Source organism: Canis lupus, chromosome 21 (genome assembly GCF_048164855.1).
Source record: "Canis lupus baileyi chromosome 21, mCanLup2.hap1, whole genome shotgun sequence".
Classification (NCBI taxonomy): Eukaryota; Metazoa; Chordata; class Mammalia; order Carnivora; family Canidae; genus Canis; species Canis lupus.
In genome coordinates, this window is record NC_132858.1 from 36,105,426 (window position 1) to 36,119,896 (window position 14,471).

General features: G+C 36.1%; 1 protein-coding gene across 13 annotated transcripts in view; it reads right to left on the reverse strand.

The window, feature by feature from the left end:
• CD36 (CD36 molecule (CD36 blood group)) overlaps positions 1-14,471 on the reverse strand; it is a 76,034-nt gene that overhangs the window by 33,528 nt on the left and 28,035 nt on the right. For 2 of the 13 annotated variants that reach the window (XM_072791378.1, XM_072791379.1), the window contains exons 1-2: positions 3,164-3,332; positions 677-930 (exon numbers count right to left, since the gene is read on the reverse strand). The exons of 4 other annotated variants lie outside the window; for them this stretch is intronic. The gene's annotated coding sequence lies outside the window, so the exon portion shown is untranslated. Of the gene's footprint in view, positions 1-676; positions 931-3,163; positions 3,500-4,964; positions 5,149-9,353; positions 9,416-14,225; positions 14,279-14,471 lie in introns of those variants that run through there. 7 more of the 13 variants (XM_072791381.1, XM_072791383.1, XM_072791389.1 and 4 more) reach the window with 6 other exon arrangements.

Here is a 14,471-nt window from a genome sequence, read left to right on the forward strand (position 1 = left end):
GAGTATTTGTACTATAAAAGAATGCCAGGACCTGCATGACATTTTCTTACTCATGAGTGAGTATCTCAGATTTCCTATTCTATCATAAACCTTCTTTGCACATTTCCTTAGAATAGAAAACCAGACCACACACTTCTGCTTTCAGACACAGACACACACACACACACACACACACACACACACACACAGTTCTTTTGATACACAGCCTTCCTCACCTAATAAATAGAGTATCTGCCCATAAAACCCATTTTTGGAGACTTGAGGGGGGGGTGATTAATTCAACAGATTGGATATGAACAATGAAAGCTTTTAAAATTAAATTCCTTTTCACACTCTTACCCTACACCATGCCTGGATGTGTTTGCATGCCATGATTTCTGAGACATGAGTATGATGCAGAATCAAATCCAAGTTAGTTGCAATGGGTGTAAATCAATAGTTTAAATCTGTTTATGCTTCATCACGTGGAAACAGAAGGCGATTAGATCAGTACTTTATAAACTTCTATTTAGAAATATAATTCTTTACATGCAATTCCAATATACAAACATAGCTAAAAGAAAAGCTATTCTGGCAAAAGGGGGCAAGAACTGTGGCCCTTTCCCCTTCCTGTCATACTTCACTTGGGCTCTGAGTCATCCTCACAGAACTGTAGAGCTCTGCAGAAAATACTTACATAACTAGATGAGAAGTTCTCCAACATATTTTCTTATTGAAGTTACCACAATCCTTTTCATATGTACATTTGTATCCTATTAGAATATGTGGAGGTAGGGGCACTTGGGTGGCTCAGTCGATTCCGTGTCCAACTCTTGGTTTCAGCTCATGATCTCAGGGTTGTGGGATCAAGGCCCACATCAGGTTCTATGCTCAGTGGGGAGTCTGCTTGGGATTCTCTCTGTTCTTCCCCTTCTGCCCTCCCCAGACCCTCTAAAATAAATAAATAAATAAATAAACCTTTAAAAAGATTATGTGGACATAAAAATATGTAATAGGAAAAAATGTATAAACATCTATAATATGAAATAATACATATCATTAATTATACTTTTCAAATATTACAATTTAAAACTCGTTTTGGCAGCAGTTTTAAAACAATAAGTACATTGGACTTCATATGTCATACCAAGGATCCTTCTAGAAATAAGCCTATCTTTTGGAGTACTTGATTACAGGGATTACTAGAAGTTTGAAATGATTCTCTTAGGGTCATGTCAGTTTAAATAGGATTGTCTAGAGCTTTTCTTGATCTTTGAACTTCAGAAGGAATGTTATATTTTTCCTCTCTTGAATTGTATTACAAACAATAAAATGCCATGTGGTTTGTGATGGTTCAGATTCTGGACTTTGAAGTCAAATGATTTAGGTTTAATTTGGGTCTTGATAGGATAATTTCTTTGTGGCTAAATTTTCTCTAAAATGGCTATATCACTAATCAAATAAGTTGTAAATGTCAAACAAAAGTAAATGAGGTTATGTATAAAAATTCCTATCATAGCAAATGGTATTTTAACATGTTATCATGAAATGTTATTTTGAACTGTGCAGTTAAACAGTAAAATGTTATTTCATATTGGCTAAATTCTTCAATAAATGTACATAGTTTACACAAGTAGGAATGATTATTTGAAAAAACACTTCAATGACAATAAAATCTGATGAAATGATTTTTTTATATATATAGGAACTTAGAATATCATGCAAGTGGAAAGGCAGCTGCTAGCTTAGGAGATGCGACTTAAAAGTTTGATCCATAACTTGGGCCAGTGACCTAAAACATCTTGCGATTAAATCAAAAGATAGCTACAGATTTGATCCTTCAGAAACAAAAAAATCCACAAGAATCAAAAGTGTCTGAGTAAACGTGGCCAAACATTTTCATAAAAAATAAGGGAGGCAACTATAAATTCCAAACTTTCCAGTACATCCTGTGCAAGTACTCTCCAATTGTAAGGATGATGTTCCTCCCAGGCTAACCTGTTATCTGATGATGGTGGATTAGATTCATTGTTCTGGTATAATAATGATGCTGGTAAATAAAAATTTTCTACATATTTTTCTCTCATAAAATCCAATGGACCACTAGACTCTACATAACAAAAACCCTTTTAAAATTTCATTTTATTTTCTGAACCAATATTGGAAGCAATGTTTCTTTTAGTTTCAGAAGGTAGTACTATATTAAAACCATAGAGAAGACTGAAAAATGCATGCAAACATTTTTAAAATGTCTTTCACCACGTTTCCTGATAATTCCCGAAACTGTGTGAGATTTAGTGCAGAGAGTTTATACCATTTCCAGTATGAATTAACTTACTGTAGTTAAGCTGAAAACTTTATCCTAGAACGATTTATCCTTTATTTAAATTTGGTGTCACCATTGAAGGAAATAATCTGCTGATATTTGTAATAAGCTTCCTACATGGCCAAAAATATTAATTTTGATTTTATTCTCCTACCGCATTTTATATAATTTACACTAATTAATTAAATCTAGAATCATTGTCTGGAATATAATTTACATTCCAAGTAGCAATTATGGTATCTTTGTTCATTAGCGGGGGAAAAATGCCTAACAAGAACATATCCAAAATACACATTGCATTTAACCATAGTGACAAAGTCGGGTTCACCAAAATCAATGCAATTTAGTTAGAAAATGAAACACATCAGTGACTGTCAAGTAAGAAGTAGTTAACTACAAACTGGAAAGTATTTTGACATAACAGTGGCAAGTCACTTAAAAGAACCAATGCATTATTTTAATCTTATGGTGAATTTTTATTCCTAATTTAAAGTAAAATTCAGGTATAAACAGCCTAGTTGTACCATGAAAGTTTTACAATAATCAAAGTGGATTATAAATCATTTTAAATATCTACAAATAAATGTTTACAGACAGATGTAAGACTTTAAATATCAAAACATAAAATGCCACTGACCATTGGACAAGGTTTTAATATTTTTTAAACATAAAATGTAGAAAGACTGGCAACCTGGAAAACACCACAAACTTAATTTTTAAATAAAGCCTAATGACTTTGAAAAACCGTTACAGCTTTTTGTTGAAGTTCTACAACTTCTTAAAGAGTGTTTACAGAGTAATCTCCTTTCATTTAGGAGACAGAAATCCTTTTTGTTAAAAACAAATCATATGACTTACCTTTAAAAAAACTAAGAAAGATTTTTCAATCAAAAGCTCAAACATTTGAACAGCCAGTTCTTGGTAGGACCAAATGGTATTCTTCAGAAAAACCCTACACTAAAATCCTCATTACATAAAGTGTGTGAGTTTAAATACGCTTAAAAAAAAAAAAAAAAAAAAAAAAAAGGACGTTATCGAATCCCAGTAAGTGGTTTGTTGTCAGAGAATTAGGAAAAAAAAAAAAAGAAGAAGAAGAAGAAGAAACCCACCCACATCACACTACTGGTATGGCTCTTAGGAGTCTATTTTTATGATCTGGTGAGGACCCATTACCTATATCTGAGACACTCAGCAGGCTTTTTTTTTTTTTTGGACATTTTCCCATCCAAGTAAGTCAAAGGGCAGAGAAACAAAAGGCACTGGCTTGCCGATCTGCCTCTAATATATTCTATTTTCCTACATAACTGTTATTCCAGACGATGAACAGGGTCCGGGGGTGGAAAGTGTAAATTGGGAAGAATTAGCAGTCTCACTTCCTTGTCGTAATTTAGCTTGCAAAATTCCATGAGGTTTCAATAAAATGCACTTCTCTATACAGTTTTGATCTGAAATACACGAAGACTAAAGATTTTGAAAACAATTGGAGACAATCAACAAGGATGACAAACGGACTTTAGAAAAGGAAATAGCATATTGTTCTAACTGGAAATTCTTAACTGTTTATTACTTTCTGTTAATTTTCCAGGAGTTTCATGAGCACAGCAAAATACTGCTATGAAAACAAAAAAAGTAAATTTCCCTTCAATTTCTTCTGCCAAAATATAACTATTAAATAACATTTAAATAGAATTACATTTAAGATGACCTTTTCAAGTAAAAAGGTATTTATTCCAGGTACTTCAAAAGAAAGGCATTCTTTTAAAAATCCCATAAAAATAGAAGGTCTTGGCGGGCGGGGGTGGGGTGGAGGTCATCTTACAGAGAAATTCTCAAAATCATGGAAGGCAGATCAAGATCTTTACAATGTTAAACTGTCATCTGTCAGACAGGCCAGCTGAATAGATGCCTCTAAGACAACCTTGAAGTAAAGCAAGCTAACAATAACAGGCAGAAATATATTTAGTTCATTAGATCATATTTAAATAAGTCCTTTTCATTGGACTGCCTGTGTTAATTCCTCCTGAGAGTGTGGTGAATCTTTTTAGTTGTTAGTATTACAGTACAACTGGAAAGGAATCTGAAATGCTCTTTTTCCCTCATGCATTGCTTACTTTTTCCAAGGTATTTTTACTGACACATGTATTTAAAAATTAATGCTTAGGTATTAAAACTTGAGATATATTGGGATTTTTTTTTTTTCAAATTTTAGACCACTTAGCTAGGATAAAGGAGAAATGAACTTGTACAATCTTCTTGTGATTTACGCTTTTCGTTTCCAAAGAAGAGCTTAGAAATTTCAGGTAACTTAAAAAGAGGATTCCTCTAAACCGTGACCATTTATCTTGGCTGCATTAGTCAAGAGGTAATAAGGGGCTGTTTTAAGAAATATTCTGATTAAGAATGTCTGTTTTATTGTATTTTAGCTGCTTGGATCTATTTCTTCTCAACTTTAATTCTCACATATCTCCCCCGCCCCCCGCATGACAATACAGAAATAGCTCACCGACACAGGAGTTGAGATAGTGCCTATTTTAAAGAGCAAATTTTAAACATATTGAAAGCATAGTTAAATTATGAGGAAAGCATAAACACTATTTGAGAAAGATACTTTGGAAAAAAGACAAGCAAAATAGATGCTTTAAGTTGACACTGAACTTACTTGGATCATTCATCAGTAGCCTAATGCCATCCAAACCCTCTGGCTGTCTCTGGAGAAGAAAATGTCACACACTCCCAAGCAGTCCAAAGAATCAAATTTACATTCCCAGAGGCAGCTGTGTTCAATCCCATGGACAGCAGTTCCTGAGTAGCTTTCTGAGTCTTGTGTGCTAAGACCCGGAAAGGGCACAGCTAAATAAAATCCGTAACCAAATATTTAGATTTGGAGCAACATATATACCTTGAACTATAAGGCAGAAAAGTGCTGCACCCATTTCCACATAAAGAAAGTTGAGGCTTTCCTTTTGGGAAAAGAATATGTACCCACAGTATTTTGAAGGGATAGATTTTATGTGAGAGTACACCTTGCCTTATGTAATCCACTATAGCACTAGATGAATCTAGTATAATGAAGGATAAAACTTTCAGCAAAGTCAGCTTAGGCATCATTCTTTGGGATTTTTTTTTTTTTTTTTTTTTGGTCAGAGACAACATAGAGTTTGGAATCAGACAAGTGAATTCTGATATTACTGGGCACTGGTTGTATCGGGGGGGGGTTGGTAGTTAAAGGATTACTTACTCTTATTCTCTTAATCAGAAAATGGACAAAACTAAGTAAGAGGATGGTAATAACTAAATGAGAGAGTTGTGTCAACACAACTCCCCTTTGACAGGGGCCTGATTACTAGGCGCTCAAACTCAAATCCTTTCCATCAGGCCCCTGCTCCATTTTTTCCTTTCTTTTGTATTTTCTTGAGATTACATGGCACCATCAGACATAGATCTGGCTTTTTTTTTTTGGCCCTGATTTTGCATCTGCTGGAATTTTGGCTCCATGAGGAGGGGGACATTTGTGCAGTCAATTCGCTGCTGAATCCCCAGTGAAGACTAGGCTCACCGCTGGTAACCAGTTAAATAAATGATCACATACAACAATTGTCATAACCGTGATAATATTTTAAAAGGAGTGAGAACTGAGGGCACCTGGGTGGCTCAGTGGGTTAAGTGTCTGACTCTTGATTTCAGCTTAGGTCATGATCTCAGGATCGTGAAATCGAGCCCTGCATCAGACTCTGTACTGGGTGTGGAGCCAGTTTAAGATTTTCTCTCCTTCTGCCCCTCCCCTTTCTCCCTCAAAAATAAAAAAAATAAAAATAAAAAATAAAGGAGTGAGGATGGCCAGAAATCAGAAGTTACTATGGTGTCTGTACCACATTTATTCAATGGATTGTTTGGGATGAAGAGCATCTGCTTTGAAAGTCAATGGACCAGAGTTTGATTTTGGAGTTCATCGCTTCCTAAAGTATGTGACTTGTTGCTAACTACTTCGCTTCTCTTGGTTACAGTAGAAATATTGGCTTTTCAGAATTGTAAAGATGGACAGTGATAATATAAAGAATTTAGCACAGAGCCTGACATAGTGTTTAATCAATACTTGCTATGGTGATCATTGGCTATCAAGCAAATATTTATTTTAGGGAATTTATTATAGTAATACGGACAAATAATATTGAAAATTATAAAAAGGTATAAAATGATGAGTTTCTTTCAATTCCCATTTCAGGTATGTTCTCAACCTCCTATAGCTTTACAAATTTTAAATTTACATACATAGGTGTATGGAATAATACATATACCAAATCATACTTTCTGCAACTTGACTCTTCTCAAATTATGTGCCTTGGAGATACCATATTTTGGATAGAGTTGATGCTCTTTTTTCCCATTATTGAAAAATATTCCATAGTAAATGATGTATTGTCTTGTAAATAACAGATCTCTTATTTAATGGACACTTTTTTTTATTTGCAGTTTTTTGATCTTACAAAAAATATTAAGCATTCATGCACAGTTTAAAATTTTTTTTGAATGTAGTTGACACAACGATGTTAGTTTCAGGTGTACAACATGGTGATTCAACTTCTCTGTGTTACGCTATGCTCACAAGTGTCGCTCTCATCTGTCACCATACAAGGCTATTACAATATCATTGCCTGTATAGTCATTTTGTTTACCTGTTCTAGGACACCAGTAAATAGCAGTGAGTGAAATTTCTCGGTCAAACATGTGTATGGTTGTTTGTGGGTTTTTGGGGGGGGGGGCGGGCTGCAGGGAGGGTGGAGTTTTACCAAATTTGTTTATACATCTACACAACATTGTGTGAAGCTGCCTCTCTGCACACACACTCATACTGATTTATACTGAACTCTGAGGTTTAAAAAAAAATTTTTTTTAAAGAATTGTATTTATTCATGAGAGACACAGAGAAAGAAACAGAGACACAGGCAGAGGGAGAAGCAAGCTCCATGCAGGGAGCCCAATGTGGGACTCGATCCCAGGACTCCAGGATCACGACCTGAGCTGAAGGCAGACACTCAACTGCTGAGCCACCCAGGCATCCCAAACTTTGAGTTTTTAACAGACACTTTTTTATTGGTAAATATTCAAATATATGAAGTTTACCTTATTTTAAGTATGTTAGCCATTTCTATTTTCAAATATTTGCGAGGGGTACCTGGGTGGCTCAGTCACTTGAGAGTCCTACTCTTGGTTTCAGCTCAGTCCTAATCCCTTAGGGTCAAGAGATTGAGCCCTGGGGAGGGAGGTGTCCATGCTCAGCGGGGAGTCTACTTGGGAATCGCTCTCTCCCTGTCCCTCTGCCCTCCCTGTGCTCACTCACGCACATGCTGTCTCTCAAATAAATAAATCTAAAAAATATTTGTGATTATATTCTTGTTCATTTTTTTCCTATGAATTTGTTTGTCCTTTCCTTCTTGGTTAGTAAGGAACTGGCCAGTCTTCTGATATTGGACAATTAAAAAAAATTTTTTGAATATTTTAAACTTTATTTTTATTATAATTTTATACTACTAAAATTTAGAATTTTTATGCCATTAACTTTCAAAGTAATTTCCTTTTAAATATTGTGCTGTGCTTTGAAAGCCTCTTCTCATGAAAATATTAAAAATAATAAAACTTCTCTTAGCATTTGTATGGTTTAAAAAATCCTTTGTAACAGTATTTTCAGATAAGCTGGTTCCCGGAACTTAATACTTAGGAAGTAAAAGAGGAAGAGTAAAGTAAGTTAACAAATATTGCAACATATTTGAGAAGCAGATGATAGATGCATTGTAAGGACTCTAAAAGAAGGGTCACATGGCCTGAGTTCTGATCACTCCTTATTAAAAATAACAAGATTTGTGGACTCAGTAACACATAGTCATTGTATTTCTGATTTCCTTTCTTGCCAAAGAGGATTATCATACAGGACCCACCTACACCCTCAGGCTGAAAGATCAAATCAGATATTAGGTTTATACCTAATGTAAATCTATGCAGCTTCTACTAGAGATGGAGTTTTTTAAAAATATTTTTTACAGTTCAGGAACTGAAAAGAAGAATCTTAGTATAATATGCATTGCAATTGTGGATTGTATGGGTAAGCAATGACCTATTAATCATGATGATGATGTAATACGAGAGCTACCACACACTGGAGGCTTGTTGAACTAAGTATTTCACCTGTGTTACCTCATTGGCCTGTCATACCACCTCCCTGGGCTCTTGAGACAACTAGCTGAGGTCACAAACATAGTATGTGTCAACGCAAGGATTAAAACCCAGACAGACTGGATGAAGATCCGATACTTTTTTTCTAAAACAAAAAAAGGACATAAAAAGTTCTTGACCAATACCTGATCTTGCATATTCTTTGACACATTTGTTCAAATTGAATAACAATTTTAAATAACCTGATGTTACATTGAGAGGAAAAGGATATCTAACCATAACAAAGAATGAACAGTGAACATAGTCTGTAAGTGATAGCTAACAGAATTATGTTGAAATTGAATAAAATCCTTCTAAAGGCCTGTAAACTATCGCAGAACATTAGTTAACAGCGTCCAAACATAAGTAAAATTTGTTTCATCACTTTAATCTTTGGAGATAACCATAGAGATTTATATACACACATATGCATACATATTTATGCACACGTATATACACACATAATTATGTGCATGTGTGGACATATATAAACATACATCTAATATTTTCAACTGCTACCCTGCTTATTTGTGAAAGCATTAAACCAATGGCATGTTTTACCTACTTTCTATGCTGAGGAAGGACATCACATACAGGAATAAAAATAAACATATATGCATATAATTAAGACTTAACAGCATAATGTAATGCCAGGGAAAGCTTTAGAGACTAAAACAGAGGCTTCTAAGATGGCCTGAAAGGGAGAATTTCAACAACATCATTGAAGGTAAACTGCAGAGTATCAGAGTAATTAAAGTTTAGGTTTAAACCATGTGATCTAATGAACAGAAACACGGGATAAAAGCAAAGATGCCGCATTAAAATCAGAAAATAAACTTACCCATGTGTTTAATAGAAGCCATGGTAGGAGCTGTGTGTAAAAGAGAGATTAAAGAGGGACACCTCTGTTTATGTGGCTAGTGCTCCTGTGGGTGGGGCCAAATCAATATGTAAATTTCACGGGCCATCTAAAAATGTTGACAGACCTAATCTTTACTTGAACAGTTTGCAAAGCTGACTCAACTCTGTAAGGTGAAAGAAAGTAAGTCAACATTTAAATGATACTAGGAAACATAGGAAAAGTTATAATCAGCATAGTTGTCAGAATAATTTGTGCTCATACACCAAATTGAAAATTATTAGGGAGGAAAACAGAAAGAATCAGGTAAAAGGATAACTAGGTCTGAAAGATAGCATGGCGAAATAGGAAAAAAAAAAGCACAATAATCAATAAGGAAAACAAGCATTTAGTTAACAAATGCCAAATTAGAAAAGGTTGAGAAAAAGATATACACAACCAATTGATTTGAAAGTTCACAGGACAGAAATGTACAAAAATGACTGAATTGAGAGTGCAACAAATTTTATTGTGAAGGAATGTAATCTGAATAAAGACAGTCCCTGAAGTGGGGTCTTAAAAATGAAATAAAATGATTTTGAGAAGGGCTAGAGAAATCAGTTTACACTCACACTAGCTCATGGCTTGATCAAAATGATGTGCTTTAAAAAGGTTTTCTACTGTTTAAGCACCAATGAAAAATTGAAGGGTGTGGCAAATGTATAACAACAAAAAATTATACAAAGAAATCAGCTGGACAATGAGGATCAAAGTGATTTTGTTCCATTTAATAGACATACTAGAGACAATTAAAAACTTGGTTATATGGACATCCATCCCATCTGACAATCTGTCACCTTAAGTTGAAAGATACACAACACTTGGACATCAGATTCCCGTAAGAGGTAGATGTACGTACATGTGTGCTACGTGCATACATGCACCTGTGCACACGCGCATGCACACATACGCCCACACATATGCCCACGCTTTTCCAGGGACAGAGAAGCATACCTAATCAGGTTTCTTTTTAAAGATGAGAGAAAGCTTCTAAGATACAAGTTGTACGACAATAATTTATTTGAAAAAAATCACCACCCAGGAAAACATACAATCTGGATACCTTTCTTTTTCTGTTTGTTTGAAGCGGAGGAGTTTGCCACTGTGAAGAATTACTTGGCACAAACCCTACATTTGTGTGACACAGCAGCCTCTGCTACAAGTTCTAAGGAACATAAAACAGTCTATCATCGATCCTAGAGTGATATCAGATCATCACCATCATCATCAAAGTTGGTTCTCAGTGGGCTGGAGGGAAAGGTTTGCTCTTGGACAAGCCTGAGTTTTCTGTCTTCAGAGAGACCAAGTTTGGTTTAGAGTGCTACTTTTCAAATGAACTCCTTGGAAGAACTTGAGATATATCCTTGATTTCTAGGAATCCATAGGATTCAAAGTGGGAACATTTTACTCTAGATTTATTTTTCAGTTTGAATAAAGCCTCATAAAACTGTACGAAAAACAAACAACAAAAACATTGAACACACACACACTGTGTATATATAGAAATATATCTGATAAAACTTCCAGGAGCAAATATTTCCCGGAAAATGTTATGAATCATTTAAATCACTTCCTTTATATATTTCAATGGATATATTCCAGAGAGCATAAACAGCAGAATCCAGAGAGAATAAGAGAATAAAAACTGGTACGCTACCATTCTCGAATGCATTAGACAGAAATAGGAACTCAGAATAACCTAAAATGCCAAAACCCTGAAACTGTCTCTGTGCTTGCTGGTTAGCTGTTTGCATGAAAGAAATTACAACTCATCAGAACTGGAGTAAAACCTTCCCTTTGTAACCTCCACACTGCAATTTTGACTCCTAAAGCAGTCTGGCCTATTAAACTTCATTTTGGCTTTGACGCTTTAGCATGAGAGCTGGCATTACGTTTTGGGACATTGACTGAAAAACTGATGAGGCAAATTACCTTGTGGTAAGTGTGGCAGGGGGGTGGAGGTGCGTGCAGGCAGCAGCCATCCCGTCCCTGCGAGCATCTGCCGTCCTCACAACTCTCCAGCAAGAAGCCAAGGACTCACAACCTGCATACACCTCAGCTACCCCTTCCAGATTCCTGAAGGTCACTCTTCTCTTTTGTTCGGAGCTTGTGATTCAAGCAAACAGCAGCAGGTAGTAGAATCTGAATTGCTACAGAATGTCACCCTCCTGTGACTCTACTAGTCCTGCTAGCTTGGCTCTGCTTCATGACCTCCCATGTCCTCAGGGACTGCAGGGACACAATTGTTCTCTTGGCTCCTGGGGCCTGAGGTGTCCGGATTGTGGCACAGAGGCAGCCACTCTCCTCCTCCACAGTGCCTCCCGTTCACAGGTAAAGCTACAAATGTGATTGGAGGGCCTGTGTTCTCTGAGCACCTTTCCCTGTGCTCTGTGATGCTCCTTTTGTTCGCTGCACAGTGCTCTCCTGTTCAGAGAAGGCCGAGAATATTACTGTTTTCCCAAACCGCATACCCAAGGCTTGGAGCAGCGTCCTCCAAGTATTCCAAGGACTAAAAACTATTTTCTGGACACAGTCCAAGAATGTTGCTAGGCTTGTTTTTCCGCTCATTTCCTACAGCTCCTCAGGGAAAACTGGGTCATCACAGAAGGTTGGAGAAACGAAGGCTACCATCAGTAAAATTAGGAGGTGAAATAAGTCCATAAGAGCATGGAAACCACACCATTCCATGAATTAATTCAGAATTAAAAACCATTAAAATATTTCCTATGTCATAAAGAGGTATGTCCTCAAATATTGTTTTTATAATAAGCCTCAGCACAGGCTTCTCTCTCATGAGCTTCTCGGTTTTAATTTTTGCTTTTTTCCTTCCTGAGTTACCCTACACATCTGTCCCGGGTGATTTCTGTGCGACTATTTGATATTTCATTTTTATCTTTTTAGGTTTCTCTAGAAAGGGTACACAATTTTGGATATGTAAATTTGAAGTTGCATCCAAATTACTTCTCGCAGTTGCATTTACAAAAGCATAGCTATCCCTAAATCAGCGGAAATCATCAATTCATTTGATCTTTCATTCCTTTTACAAACATGCTCACATTATCCACTTCACAGATATTTTCGTTTTGAAAGGTATCCAGCCTCCAATGGGAGTTCAATATACAATTATTGGTTTCCAAATATGACCAGAAAATATTCTAGTCAAAACCTTGCCTTATGTTGCCATTTGTTCTTTTAATCTCATATTTGCCACCCTGTACAGTAGAAAATACTTGAATTCTTCAAACTATGAAACTCAAAAAGTAAAGGTTATATTACATCTGTGCTATTTACTAAACTTTCTCTGGTTTAACCTCCAAGCCAGCTAGGGTTGGAGGGGGGGGGGGGGGAACACTGTATGATTTTTCTTTTTAAGTCTTTTGATGCAAATTTATTACTTGGAAAACTTTTTCTTTCTAGAATATTCTGCTATCATATATGTCAGTCTTTCGATCTTCATCCAACCCTAGGTGAATTAAATTAAAACTGAAGATAGACAATGTTGTTGTTTTCAAGCCCCATACATAAGTATTAAGTACATGTTTTGGGAAGTTGGCTTTGGTTTTTAAAGATGAAACAGAATGAATACATCTGATGAAACACAGCCATTTTAATTAACTAAATCATGACTTTTTAAAAAAGATTTTATTTATTTATTCATGAAAGACAGACAGAGAGAGAGAGAGAGAGAGAGGCAGAGACAACACAGGCAGAGGGAGAAGCAGGCTCCATGCAGGGAGCCCGACATGGGACTGGATCCCGGGTCTCCAGGATCACACCCTGGGCTGAAGGCAGGTTCTAATTAAACCACTGAGACACCCAGGGATCCCTAAATCATGACTTTTAAGGGATATTTCACTATGCTTGAGAATTTTGCAGAGGAAAGACAGTAATTCTTTAGGAACTTCACACCCTCAACCTTAGTGCCTCCTCTGTAGAGAGCAGTGGCTTGGGACCTGGAAACCATGAGTGGTTGACTCAGCTTTTAGATAGGCCTTTAAATATAGAGTTCAGAAGGAAAGATTCAAAAACTGCCTCCATGTTTTGATTTATAAAAGTTTTGAATCTAGAGGCATTGCCTCTAAAAATGCAAATGTCCCATTTAATATTTTCCTTGAATTACATAGGGAGTGTTACAAGAACATACATTTTCCCTCAGGACTCACAAAAACTCATTTGCTCAACATTGGTGGGAATCCCTCGTTCTGTTATTATCTCGCCCCCACCCCCATCCTGTGTGTAAAAATATAAGGAAGGACATACTCGTGCTGCTGGAGGACTTCTTAGAACCTCAGGGAAAGTCATTCTGAGTCAAAGTCAACACCCAAATAAAGGATGAATAGAGAAAGATAGAGAGAACCAGCAAGTTTGATCTACCTATGCCTAAAGAGTTCTAACTGGAGTTTTCAATTTTGTGGACCACCAAAAATCCCTGTTTTGAGTCAGTTTGAGTTGAAAACACCCAAACAGATACCCTGAGATTCTATGTAAGATGTGGGCATTACGTCACATACATTTTAAGCAACTAAAATACCTAACCAGAGTTCTAGCTCATTAAATGTGGTCAAGGAACAACTTAACAAGGCCTTACGAAAAGAAAAAATGAAAGAAATACGATTTTCTACACTATATGCAACAGAGATATTAATATGACATTAAGCACATGTAAAATGCCATGTAACTACACTTTCTTCTATGTATCTCCAGAACACTTTAGTGTTATAAAGAGTCCTATAAAAAGCTCAATTCATAATTTATTTGTTTATTCCCAATTTTCAAGGGAGCAAGTCACAGTGAGGCCCCCTATAATGTACTCACTGGGAACTGGGTTAGTAGTCCTTATCATTATATCTCAGATTTTAAAAGAGTGCCTGTGAAAGAAAAGAAGGAAAAGAAAAAAGAAAAGGAAAAGAAATGAGTGCCTGGCACATGATAGGCATTTAAATATGCATTGAACAGATACTAGAAAACCTATACTATAGGTATCACAGCATATTCCAAAAAGAGACCTGGATATGTTAGATACTTGGGTAGGAGAGAAGGTACCAGGTTATCTGATACCAA